Source organism: Helicoverpa armigera, chromosome 23 (genome assembly GCF_030705265.1).
Source record: "Helicoverpa armigera isolate CAAS_96S chromosome 23, ASM3070526v1, whole genome shotgun sequence".
Classification (NCBI taxonomy): Eukaryota; Metazoa; Arthropoda; class Insecta; order Lepidoptera; family Noctuidae; genus Helicoverpa; species Helicoverpa armigera.
The window spans coordinates 6,707,543-6,720,841 of record NC_087142.1 but is presented as its reverse complement, the minus strand read 5'-3'; the positions used below and the strand labels follow the sequence as shown (position 1 = coordinate 6,720,841).

Here is a 13,299-nt window from a genome sequence, read left to right as displayed (position 1 = left end):
CCCGAACGCCTGGTTAGTTCAGTCGTAATCGTAACTGATTGTTTTGGTCATGACCTCCGAACGTATTTCACCTAGATGAAGGCGCCAGAGCTGCTTTGCATTATGGCATATCCGCTCATATTTCCTTACTCCTGATTTCTTCCGACATGAAGTAATAGAAAGCTCTCATTTGTCTTTGTACGAAGAACCACTCGCGATCACCCACTACTTGGGCCACGCTTAACTACTTAATTACACACAAACATCGATTAATGTTATAATGAACCAATTTAATGGTGAATTCGTTTTCAATTAGTTTGTTAATAGCTGCAATTATTTGATCATTAAGAGTTAAACGTTATATTACATGTCTTTGGTTGTTTTACTTTCGATTTGGTATTATTGTAGGCTTTATTTTTTATTGTTACAATTATTTATTGTCTACTCAAAAGGATTTTTGCATCCAGGTCGTACTATCTCTGGGTCTTTTGACATATAAAAAGTTCCAATTTGTTGACATGTTATACAGTCCGGTTACCATGGCAACATATCAGAATAACCAATGTAAACAAAACATTGATAGTGTAGTGTCGATCGCTTACGTAAGAAATGTTATACTGGTTACTCATCTAATTGCTCAAAATTGCTATTATTTAACTTCTCTAACGAACTTCACGAAAATGAATGATTTTGGATTATAAAACTTTATAGTTCCTAAAAAAAATATATCAATTTTTTCGCACCAACAGGTTTATTTACAAATTCCAGCTGCTGAGTCCGATTGCAAAGAAAATGATGTTATTTCAATTTGCAAGAAAGGAGAATCGTTTTCAATTTTTATTCGGTGTCCACAAAAATAACATGCAAAGTTTGAATATACGCAGTCATAGATAACCATCTTAAGTCGAACAGTTTCACAGCACATAAATAAAAAGCTTTCTACGATTTTCTTCTCTGATTTCCCCGGACCTCCCACGCGTTGTCATAAACTCATAATATAGCGGACGCCATTAAATTGTTACCACATGGTAACATTATAGTGGCGTTTTGACCCTAGAAAGGGCACTATTGCAAATGTTTTACGAAATATTAATATTTTGTATTAAATATACGAATATGCACTCCTAGCAAAAGGCTGAGTTAATGTCGGAGACTTATTTGGTAGTAATATAGGGATCCTTTATACGGGAATATTTTATGGATGTACCTACACGCAGGTATTAATAAAAAAACTGATATTTTAGAAGACTATAACTACTACTACTACTAACTGGACTAGGCAACTAACTACTGTCCGAGGGCAAAACGCCTGAAGCATGGAGCAGAGGTGGGGTGGTGTTGTTCTTCAAAAAAGGTGATAACAGCCTATTGAAGAACTACAGACCCATCACACTTCTAAGCCATGTTTATAAGCTGTTTTCAAGGGTTATCACGAACCGTCTCGAACACAGGCTTGATGACTTCCAGCCTCCCGAACAAGCCGGTTTCCGAAGAGGCTATAGTAACATAGACCACATCCATACGCTGCGGCAAGTTATACAGAAGACCGAGGAGTATAACTTGCCATTATGCTTAGCGTTTGTGGACTATGAGAAAGCCTTCGATTCGGTGGAAACATGGGCGGTACTTGAGTCACTCCAACGATGCCATATTGACTATCGGTACATCGAGGTTTTGAAGTGTTTGTATAATAACGCCACCATGTCAGTCCGAGTACAGGAGCATAGCACGAAGCCGATTCCATTGAGAAGAGGCGTAAGACAGGGGGACGTTATCTCCCCGAAACTGTTTACAGCCGCAATGGAAGACGCCTTCAAGCTCCTGGAATGGAAAGGACTTGGCATCAACATCAACGGCGAATACATCTCTCACCTTCGGTTTGCCGATGACATCGTAGTCATGGCAAAGTCGATGGAGGAACTCAGTATGATGCTCGATGGCCTCGACCGAGTTGCACAACGGGTGGGCCTGAAAATGAACATGGACAAGACGAAAATTATGTCAAATGTCCATGTGGAGCCCACCCCAGTCTCTGTTGGAAGCTCGGTACTTGAAGTTGTTGACTCATATATCTACCTAGGACAAGTAGTCCAATTAGGTAGATCCAACTTCGAGAAAGAGGTCAACCGCCGAATCCAACTCGGCTGGGCAGCGTTCGGGAAACTTCGCAATATCTTTTCGTCCGACATACCTCAGTGCCTCAAGACGAAAGTCTTCAATCAGTGTGTGTTACCAGTGATGACTTACGGCACCGAAACGTGGTCTCTCACTATCGGCCTCATCTCAAAGCTCAAAGTCGCTCAACGAGCTATGGAGGGGGCTATGCTCGGGGTTTCTCTACGTGATCGAATCCGAAATGAGGAGATCCGTAGACGAACTAAAGTCACCGATATAGCCCACCGGATTAGCAAGTTGAAGTGGCAATGGGCAGGTCATATTGCTCGCAGAGCGGATGGCCGATGGGGTCGAAAAGTGCTTGAGTGGAGACCACGGACTAGCAAGCGCAGCGTAGGACGTCCTCCAGCAAGGTGGACAGACGACCTTGTGAAGGTCGCCGGAAGACGCTGGATGCAGGTCGCTTCCAACAGGTATCTGTGGAGATCTAAGGGGGAGGCCTATGTTCAGCAGTGGACGTCCTATGGCTGAGATGATGATGATGATGACTACTAACTACTAAGACTACTACTAAGACTAGAAGGGTGACCTGTCATGAAAAAACCTTTGTACCTTGGCCATCGGGCCAGGGTCAACAGACCCAAAAATAGAACCTTGTGAGTGAATGCGAACTATTTTTATTTCTTCTGCCGTGTCGCGACAAATAGAAGTGGCTACAAAGGGTCCATTGTGAGTTACATATTTTATAATCCAAGGCTGCAGCCTTATACAATACATGGGCTAAATCAGGAAGTTTAAAGCTTTTTTTAAGAGGCTTCTACGACAGTATATACTAATTTCCCACCCCCAACCACTTTATTAACACCATACAACGAATATCACGTTGAAATACTCCCCTATCCATACTTCGGCCTACTAAAGGCTACGTTTAGCGTGTCGTACACGATTTAAGGCTTAATAGGCCACGACATTAAGAATCCGGTTAAATCCGGTACTCCGGTTAGTGGGCGGCGCTGTTGATTAATTGCTAACTGCCTGATTTCAACCTAGATCGACAAACTACTTGATTGTTAACTGTTAAGTTGGGAACAATGACATTTAATGAGGTTTTGTTTCTGTTTAAATCTTAATGAATTTAAAGGGCATTGTGTTTTGGATAAGATTTTAAGTAAATAAGGGTTATATGAAACATTATTTACTGACTAGGTATTTCCCTCTTATTTACTATATCGATTTAAAATAAAATGTGAGGTGTGCAGAGGATTTATAGACTAATGTATGACTTTCAGTTCCAAATTACTTCCATCGATCGAACAGCATCCTCTGTCTATATATAGAGGACCAAAAATCCATCATGACACTAAAAGAGGAACCAATATTTCACGCTAAAAGTCTATCACTGCATCATCATCCAAACATTCTTCATACAAAACGCCGGCAGCATAACGTAACAAAAAGTACCCAATCAAAAGTTATGTAAACATTCATTGAATCCATTCAAAACATAGAAAAGATGATTATAAACAATTTATCTTAGCTTACATAAGTCTGTCCAATTTAAACTGATGAACATTCATACCGAAGAAGAAGGAAATTATTTTTGACCAACTATGGAACCGCATCCTACGTAAGTACCTAGGTACGTTATATTTGAACTTTCTTTTGAATGGCTGAGCAGATTGCATATGAAAACTGACGGATATGATAAATACATAGTGATGTGTCCATGTGTGTTTGTGTCGTCAACTGCCTGTAGCTTTGGCAAACATTATGGTTGACAGCCAAAATAATTATTGACAAAGCAACCTTTGGTAAAGAATTTTATCCAAAAAAGATTTTAGCAATTTCTAGAAATTAAAAGCTATTACATATTCTACTCAATCTGCGCTAGTAAAAACACGTTGGCTTAAATTCCAATTTGTCATGGGAGTGACACAATGAGATTATTTGCACGGAACACTACTGAATGGATGATTATTGATATAACTTTAGTTTGTACATATCTATCCATGGCCATGGCCATACATAGGATGAAATAAAAAAAAGGTCTTTCTGTTGTTTTATTCTCTTTGGCCAATAAAATAGGCAAACCTATAGATTTGCGGACATGACAAACGTTTATTAGCTCAAAAACATGAGATACAAACACTTTTCTTTTCGTCAGTTCATGTCAACACAGAGAGCGAAAGTGTTCTGACAATATTTATTATTTACTTGCACAATACAAACTTTTTTTCTCCTTAATACCTGCACTGACAAACGATATTGGACCTTAAACACATAACAGTTAAAGAATAGATTAGATTGCTTTCAAATGTATCAAGTATGAAAATAGTTTCTGCTATAAAATTGAAAGCCCTTCCGAACACGCCCTAATAAAATACGAAGGGTGAACTACCCCACACGTCTTACCGGGAAATTATGAAATATGGATACAGTTTTACTACGATTAGCCCTACAACAACTGAAAACACGCAAGCTTTTAAAAATTCAATGTTGTTTAAGTAGCCTCGTCGTGCCCCGGTTTTACCCGCCTCTTTAAATGGTCGCTATGGGGTACTTTACTTAGAATTCTTTATGTCTGTTCTTTAAAGTGTACCTTGTAAGGGACAAATGGATATTAGCTTCAAACCTTCTTCAAGAATTAAACCTTTGAGAAAAGAACCAATTTCACCTATTAAAAGTTAAACACGAAAGCAGTCCTGATTACAAATGGTGACGCATAATTTAAGCCAATCAAGTTAGGTATTTGAACGAGCACTAAGGTACGTGGTAAGAATAGATGGGAGTTCGATACCCAGAAATAGAAATATCGTTGCACAGACGTGAGCTACTTGCCTTAAATAAATAATTAAACGAGGTCTGCTTTATTAGAAATGCGAAGATTATGTATGTATTATACGCGTTGAAGCGTAGACATTGAATTAATTATACTTAGACTTTATGTGCAGTGAAGGAATGCTGGTTATTTCTTAATGCAGTGTGTTGTGCATTTTAATTTTGGTGATGTTAGAGAGTTTGGGAATTCGTTGGTATGCAGTAAAAGTCTCTATACGTAGTGTAATCTTGGAAACGCTTGCATTAAGATATAAAATGTACCAAATAAACACTAAAAAACATTGAAAATAAAGTTCAACAGCTCGGGAAAACATGCCATTCTTAATAAGGCTGAAGAACATAAACCAGTTTAATCTTCATATCTTGAAAATCCTCAGGAATCCCTAAATTGTTGTAGCGAAGAATGTGTTGTAAAATAAATATTGGCTTATCATAATCTGAGTTAAGACAACATCCTGCTATGCAACATGTCTTTAAGATTGATTACAACTTGAGAAGCACGTGTTAATCTTGATTATAATGATAAAGCTGTATTCTTCAGCTCATTATAACAAAAACTTTATTCGGCTTCTTTTAATTGAGCGAGTTATAGGTTTATTCACCTAACAAGCCCTGACAGGCATCTGTCTGATGACCTCTGACGTAGAATATTAGATCAAGGACTGTTACTTTCTAGCATTCGGGGATGCCCTTAATGTGTGATGCCATGAATAGGTATTAGCCCTCCCAGGCAAAGGAAACGTAATATATGTAAAATATTAAATCCGCCGTTCTTCCGCCAATACTCTATAAAATTAAACATCAGCGATATTTTTTCAGGGCCTATTTTTAACTACGTGAATAAGCCATTTATAGCTTATATTTAAAACAGGACGCCATCTATGAATATTTATGTCTACAGCCAAAAGGCTGAGTTCCCTGAGTCACGTTCTATTCGGCAAGGATTCGCGTGACGAACACGAAACACGCGACGACAGCTGTCGAATTGTAAATTAAGCTGTTATGGTGTCGGACTAAGAATGGATTTTTTATGGTAATGTTCGCGAATACCCGGAATATAGTGATAACAATGAGGCTTTAATAAAGATTCCAATGAACTCTTGAGTAAGAAAAAAACTAAGACTCTGTGTCTGTGACAACTTATAGGCTCTTATCGTTGAGGTTCCAAGTAATGGCACATAGTTTGTTACATTATTACATATGAAGATCGTAATACAACTGATATTATACAAAAAATGTACTACAAAACATATCGTCTATATACAACAAAGGACCTTAAAATCTTTATCTCCAAGCTCTGATCTGTCGAAGTTTTTCAATATATTTTGAAAAGTGAGCACCGTTATGATAAGCCTATAACTTTATTCAAATGATTCGTTCCTCCCAATCACTACAACAAAAAATTCGCCTTTGATTTTAAGACAGATAAAGATGTCGAACATAAAAGGTGCACAAGGCCTCACTCACTCATTTCTTTGAACAAGTCGTCGTAATTAAAGAGTCATTTGAATAAATTCAAAAGATTTACGCAATAATGGTGTACCTCCATACAATTCGTGTCATATTCAAACAATACGCGGTATTATTAAATATTACACGAAACGATACATTTCGTAAGAGTTGACCACAATATCTTGGAACACGGGTCAGCTTGGAACTAAAATAAACTATGTTCTCAATTTAAACTATTTCTGGTTGTTTTTAAGGCTACTAGCCATTACCATCGACCAAGTTATGTTGGGCTATCCGTAAAAAGTTTATGCGGTAACAAACCATGAAGGTTTATTGCGTATATCGAAATTCCCATAAGAGTTTCTGATTATTCACAGCCAGTGTTTCATTACTATAACATGTAAAAGCTATTGATATCAAAATATTAAGTACTAAGGACCAGCTTAGGTTTTCACTCCATTCAACTGTTTTATTTTAAGTTTCAGTAAAACAACGCATTCATTAAAAAAAATAGCGACATTTTCTCAAGAATTGAGTGTGTCGTTGGAAATTTTTATTTTCTTATATCCAATCTTACTCATATTACGGGAATTTTTATAACAGCATATATAAAATACAGTTTTATTGGTCAAATAATCGCACGTACCGACAATGGGCTCGTCATGCGTACGAAATTCATTCACATTTATATTCAGTCAGCGTCTTGTCGTAATAACCGGCAATTTTTTCCTTTGGAAGTGCTATGTTTGGACCATAACGAGAATAATTACGTATTGGTATGGTATATAGAAAATATCTTGTTCAGATAGAAGCTCAGATTTCTATGCAATGCTACCTGCCTACTCTTACTGTAGGTGTTAAAAGTGTGTATAATCTCCAGTATTCTTGCGTCTACCTACATGAGCAGACACATGAAAAAGGTGCTGTTAATCTCACACACATCCAAAATGTAAGTAAAACTCAGCGTATGCGACCAACCTCCCAAGCCTATCAAAACAAAAAATTACGAAATGCAGTACAAATTGTATGAACACTGTTACAATTTTTCATAGAGAGTATGAAGCAAACAATCTATGAGCGAGTCATAAAGTGCACTTCATATTACATTCCCACCCGGCTAGTTAAACAAACATTTGACTAACAGTGAAAACGCGATGTGGTGGGTCAGACTAGCTGGTTTCACTAAATGGATAGATGCAGAAGATTCATATACTTTCTATGTACCTATAGGAGATAACATAGAATTGCTAAATGAAAATGATTGAATATGTTCAACCTTATGGTATTAAACTAAATGTTTAAGTATGTGTTGCACTGATTCTAAACAATGACCCCATATCCTGATTCGTTTTAGCGAAAGAATGTAATCCTCTATCAGGAAATTACTAGCACACGTACAAGAACAATACCTGCAATATTTTATTGTAATCTTAAAGAACCATATACTTATGTACTGTAGTAGTGTAAGTCAAAATTAAAAACCCTTGCAAATGAAATTAGCCTAGAAACTAATATCTGTTAAGTTTGACCGCACAGACTGAACTAATAACACTTATCTAGCCTTGTTTAAAGTGGTTTTTCTGTATCTCCTCGATCATAATAGAATGAATCACCACTGACCGCGGTTTCGCAACGAGCCAGCTGATGACAACATTATGAGCCTGAGATATTACGAACATAGCTCACTTTGGCGCCTTACCCGATTTATATTGTGGTAAACGCTGGTTTAGACTCAATTTCTTTTGTATATCTTCCTATTTTATATTCACGTAGAAAGTGGAACAGTGCTGGTTAAATATAACAAGATTTTAGCTCTTGGTTCGATGGTTTTAGATCTTCAAATTAAATTAAACAATTGAATCACATCTTTGATTGAAAAAGCAGAAATTAATGCAGAAATTGGTTCGGCAGTTACGGTTAACATAGTAATGAATTTGTATATTGAAAATATTATTTACAAAAGAATATAAACAGACATAATAAAAATAACAAAGTTAACATTTAAAAAGAATTTGGGAACGGTGTTGAAATATTTCAACAACAGAGTTGCAGAATTCAAGGTCTTGATCTTGACTGCAAATTGTAATAAGGTGGGTGCGATTAATTGTGCTGTTCTTTAGTAAATAAATGAAGGTTCTTACCAAAAAGATTTGAAAGATAAACTGGATTTTGTTTAAGGAATGAAATGTAGTAAACTAGTGAAATGGTAAAGTAGGTAGTAGTACGCTTGATGATCCATTTTGAAAAATGCTAGAATAATTAAATTCCATTTTGTGGTCAATTGAAATATTTAAACAACGGTGTATGGCAGGTAATCTAAAATAATTTTGCCCCTGTACATACATCCATTAGGCTTCTCGCAAAAGCACAGCAGCGAATGATATGATTTTTTTCAAAATTATCGTGAAGACACGAACACCCAACTTCGGAGCAGTCCAGTTATATGACGATAACTGTACATGTATAAGCCACAGACAAGTGACCGTTGGTACAAAAGATGGCCGACTCCAAATAGCAGCAAGGCGTGATGACAGACGCGAAAACAAAAGACACCCGATACTCAGTAAGCAGAGACGACCCGTCAGAAGATTTCTAGAGCGAATAGCGATACGAACGCGAAAAGAAACAACACTTTTTTATAATTAAACGGGTTGAATATGATATGTTTTACTGAAGACAATGCAAGAAATAGTCTACTAGTATAATGAAGTGAGCTACTGGGCCTAAGAATCAATAAGCTGCGGTTTCTAAAGATGTTGTTTCAAAAGTCAAATATCGAATGTTCAGCATAAGATATATTTGCAAATTAAGGAATAACCTACACAAGAATCTTCTCATATAAAGTTCAGTTGCTGAGGCAATAAAGTTGTCATCACCCCTCACTCAACATAATTGAAAAACAAACATATCTGTTTACAAAAGCATTGTTACAATTGCAACCTAAACTAGGTCATTAGGACAAAATGGCGGCCTTCACATGGTAGTCCTCCCGCCAAGATATGAACCACATGTTCCATTTTCAAAAACAGTTTTGCACCAATAAGGTTCTTCTTGAACCATAGACATAGTTATGTTGAACTCATTGTTCTCTTTAGCATAGCATAGTTTATAAGTTCAACCTATTGTAACGGCGCTCCTACATATAAATTGACCGAAGAATCTGGGTTTCCGGAGATGACGTCAGCCTCTCCTAGTCATACGTTGGACGCCTACATGTGAAGCTTAGTATGCCATGCGTTTTATTGTCAACCCCGTTGGTATTTGGGCCTTATGATCTCTAGAATTATACCCACGTATTGCAATATTAAATTCCATCAACGCCTTTGAATACTTCAGCTATGTTTTATGTGGTAAAGCTATTTGAAGTGAATTTGCGGTCTTGGATTGAATGTTAAATTAAATGAGCAAGACTTCAAAATTACAGGTTTACTTTCAGAAATGTTACGAAACAAAAACATCCAAGTTTAAACATGAACAAAAATAATGGTATTGTCAGTGAAACGGACCGTAAACACGATGCACCGTTTTCTCAAATAACGTTTACTATCGTACAATCGATGACCGTTTTGAAACCGTAACAATGTCCATACGTTGTTTGCCTACTTATTGAACAGTGAACAGTGCCGTTACTGAGGTAAGCAGAATGATAATGAGTGTTAAAAATTCTAAAGAACGTAACTTCTGTTGTGTCATTTCATGCGTGGATCCGAACGCGTTTCGCCATTTTTGTTTTCCCGCAAATATTGCTGTGGATGTGTTCGGATTTCAAATTCTGTCAATTTTTTGAATGGCTTTATGTACCAACTCTGTATTACGATAGAAGTTAGCTTAGCACTTAAAGTTTTCGCGTGCCAACTAGAACAAAACATTTATTGAATTTAATCATATTTCTCTATGTGTGGAAAAAGTAGATGTAAGGCCAACATTACATAGCCTTTAAGCCTCAAGGCTTTTAGCCTTATAAAAGTTTCTTCAACAATTACTCTACCCACGTTTTTCCTTTTAACAACCATAACTTAATTCACAGCCAAGAGAAACAAAGCAAAAACAAAGGTGTTAATTCAGGAAGCAATTCTATCCAATGACAAAGACGTTATAGAGTACCGTGGCTTGTGATCTAATTTCACATTGTAATGCAGTTCAATTTTCACACGATTCCGTGAAACGCCGCGGTGCGAAAAATTAGGTATGTGTCACGGTGTTGAATGCTGAGAAAGTATTGCACATGTCAAGCACAATGCACTAATATAATGACTTTATATACCCGTATCGCTATAAGAAACCGGATAGAAGACGAATTATACGATAGTCATCTTTTATGTTGCGCAAAAAGTCTGAACGCAAAAAGTTTGAATGAAGAAAATTGGGTTACCGGGCTTCGCGGCGTTGGTGTCACTGTACTATGAAGATAACATGCAGACGTAGGTATTTACGAAAACAAGGTTGTTGCAGGAATTAAAAAATAAGAGTCTGTCTCACAAACCAGTGTTCCATTTTCAAATTCAAATATAGAAGAACCAAATTGAAGATATTATCTTGTTTTTAAAAGCTTCTACAAACCTACTCTTGATTTATTACAGACACGATCACAATGGAATACAATGAGTTGTTTGCAGTTTTTTTGAACGAGACTTGCAAGGTCTTTAGTACAAAAAAGATCTAGTTACTAAAAAGCAACGCTAATGGGTCGAATTTTAAGGTAAACCTACTACTGTACTAAATATTCATAACTTGTAAATCAACCCGTAAATAACATTACGACATAGCCAAAAAAATATTTCAAATGTTTAATTGCTTCGTCTCAATTAGGCGTTACCTACTGCGTATCGCATCCAATCAATGCCCCGATATTTAGAGCACGTTCGATTTTTAAATGAAGAAACTAATCGAGCGGCTACTCGATTAGTTACTCGAATGAGTCTAGCTCGCTATTTCTCTAGCATATCGATTACCTAACGAGTCGGTTGCATCTTGGTTACCTCACCGCGCTCGGCTCCGAAGGTCATTCGCTGTATGTCGCTACAATAAGTCTTTGTACGTGCTTTTCAAGCTGTTCTGTGGTCTTAAAATTATTGATGACTCTATAAAACTTTCTTAAACCCAACTTACAAGAACTCCGGTCGAAGAATCATTGCCATCAGCAAAGAGTTGCAAAAGGAAAACCACATAAGTCGCAATTACCTGAAAGAAAAAAGAATTTTATTTAAAAAAAAACTATAAGAAAATATGTACACTTTGCTAAAGACTAAACAAGTAATTAAATACCAGAACAAAGCAGTACCAAAAACAATAAATGTCGAAATCATAGACAATAACATAAAGCACGCCGTTGTCTATGTCTTCCTTCAGGCTAAACTAGCTTCCGCTACTTTCTAACAAACGGCCATATATAATAGCCTACATTTATCATTAGTCATAACAATACAATATGTAATTAGTGCCCTTGTTTTTAGTTTTACGACCAACATTTGACAATTACTTAAACAAATGTTTGATCTGGATTTGAAGATAATTTAAGAGCGCGTGGGTTGTCTATGGTAAATACGAGTAACTGTTCTGTTTTCCAATCATGTTGTTCTTGTATTATGTGTCTTTGCTTGTCTGAGGTCTCTAAGTGGTGACTTTATGACTGTCAAAATGTATGAATGAAACTTTAATGGGAATGCAACGTCAAGTCAAATTCGAGGGTTAAGAACTAGAGTAGCGTAAGGCCAAAATGACAACTTCTCAGGAGAGCCCGAAAACAACTCAAATTCACCTACTGTTATCTTATAGCCCTTTTTGTGGGGTAAATCTATAGTAGTTAGATATCTGATTTTTACTAATAATAAAACTTTATTTATCGGCTACAGAATAATGTAACTTTTTGGTCAATCAAAATACGGTTTCATTTTAATAAAATTTCTTTTTCAAAAACTGGTTGACATACGTCATTTTAGCTGTTCCTTAAATTAGTGCCATAGTAGCGTATCCCACCGTTACGTTTTTTTGGCAGGAAGAAAAATTACGGAAGCTTACGAAACAAGGACAGTAACGGTGCTTTACGTTTATTTGGAACGAAACAAACTAAGCCTACATAATCAAACTTTCTGCGCTATTAACGTATGGCAAGATACGCTATTTAAGCGATTACATTGAAGGCATATTTTGGTGTCTTATTCGCTCTGTAAATCGAGTTACGATCGTTGTGCTCGTAATTTTTTTTAGAAAATAATGTCAAGATTATTGTAAGTAGAAACACTTCATTTTGGCAATAAACAAATATCTTTTTTTTATATACGTTATTCTTGTACTAAGCAATCAACACACTACATCGTTCCAGTTTTTTGGCACATAAAAATATGGGGATTAAGTAAACGAATGGTGAAAAAAAATTTTTTTTGTATTTTTGCCCTTACGCTACTCTAGTTCTTAACCCACGAATTGCTAACTTTATTTGATAGATTTTGTCGAGTTTGAGTATCAACATCCGTTTGACCACAAGTAAGCCAAGTTTACGATGGTCATTTGTAATTTATAGTTTGCTTTCTTTTCCTTATTCATGTGTTGGAGAAATTCTGCAGTTTGCATAGTTAGAGTTGATGGGTGTTTTACTACACCTATCAACCTTGCACTCGTTTGGTTTTGTTATAAAGTCTTCTAAGCCGTTTTAGCCTTTACATGTGTTTAACCTTCTTTAGAGAAAAAACTGACTTTTAAACAAAATACACATAAATCACCCCTTTTTGTGAAATAACCGAAAATTTCGTTAAACAAACAAACCGAACCTGTTTTCTCGTCTGCATTATTTAACAACTGCTCAAAGCAATCAATCGTACAACTGCCGTTTCCGGATGCGTCCAGCCCAAACAAAAATACCCTTTGTCTTCGTTCCGCTAAAATGTTTGCACAAGAAACAAGTTTGGGCCACATAAA

General features: G+C 36.5%; 1 protein-coding gene across 6 annotated transcripts in view; it reads right to left on the bottom strand.

Annotated features, from left to right (window-relative positions):
• Positions 1-13,299, bottom strand: part of LOC110376274 (klarsicht protein) — a 275,563-nt gene that overhangs the window by 181,943 nt on the left and 80,321 nt on the right. Inside the window, exon 1 of one of the 6 annotated variants that reach the window (XM_049837836.2) lies at positions 11,494-11,571. The exons of the other annotated variants lie outside the window; for them this stretch is intronic. The gene's annotated coding sequence lies outside the window, so the exon portion shown is untranslated. Of the gene's footprint in view, positions 1-11,493; positions 11,572-13,299 lie in introns of those variants that run through there. 6 annotated transcript variants of the gene reach the window in all.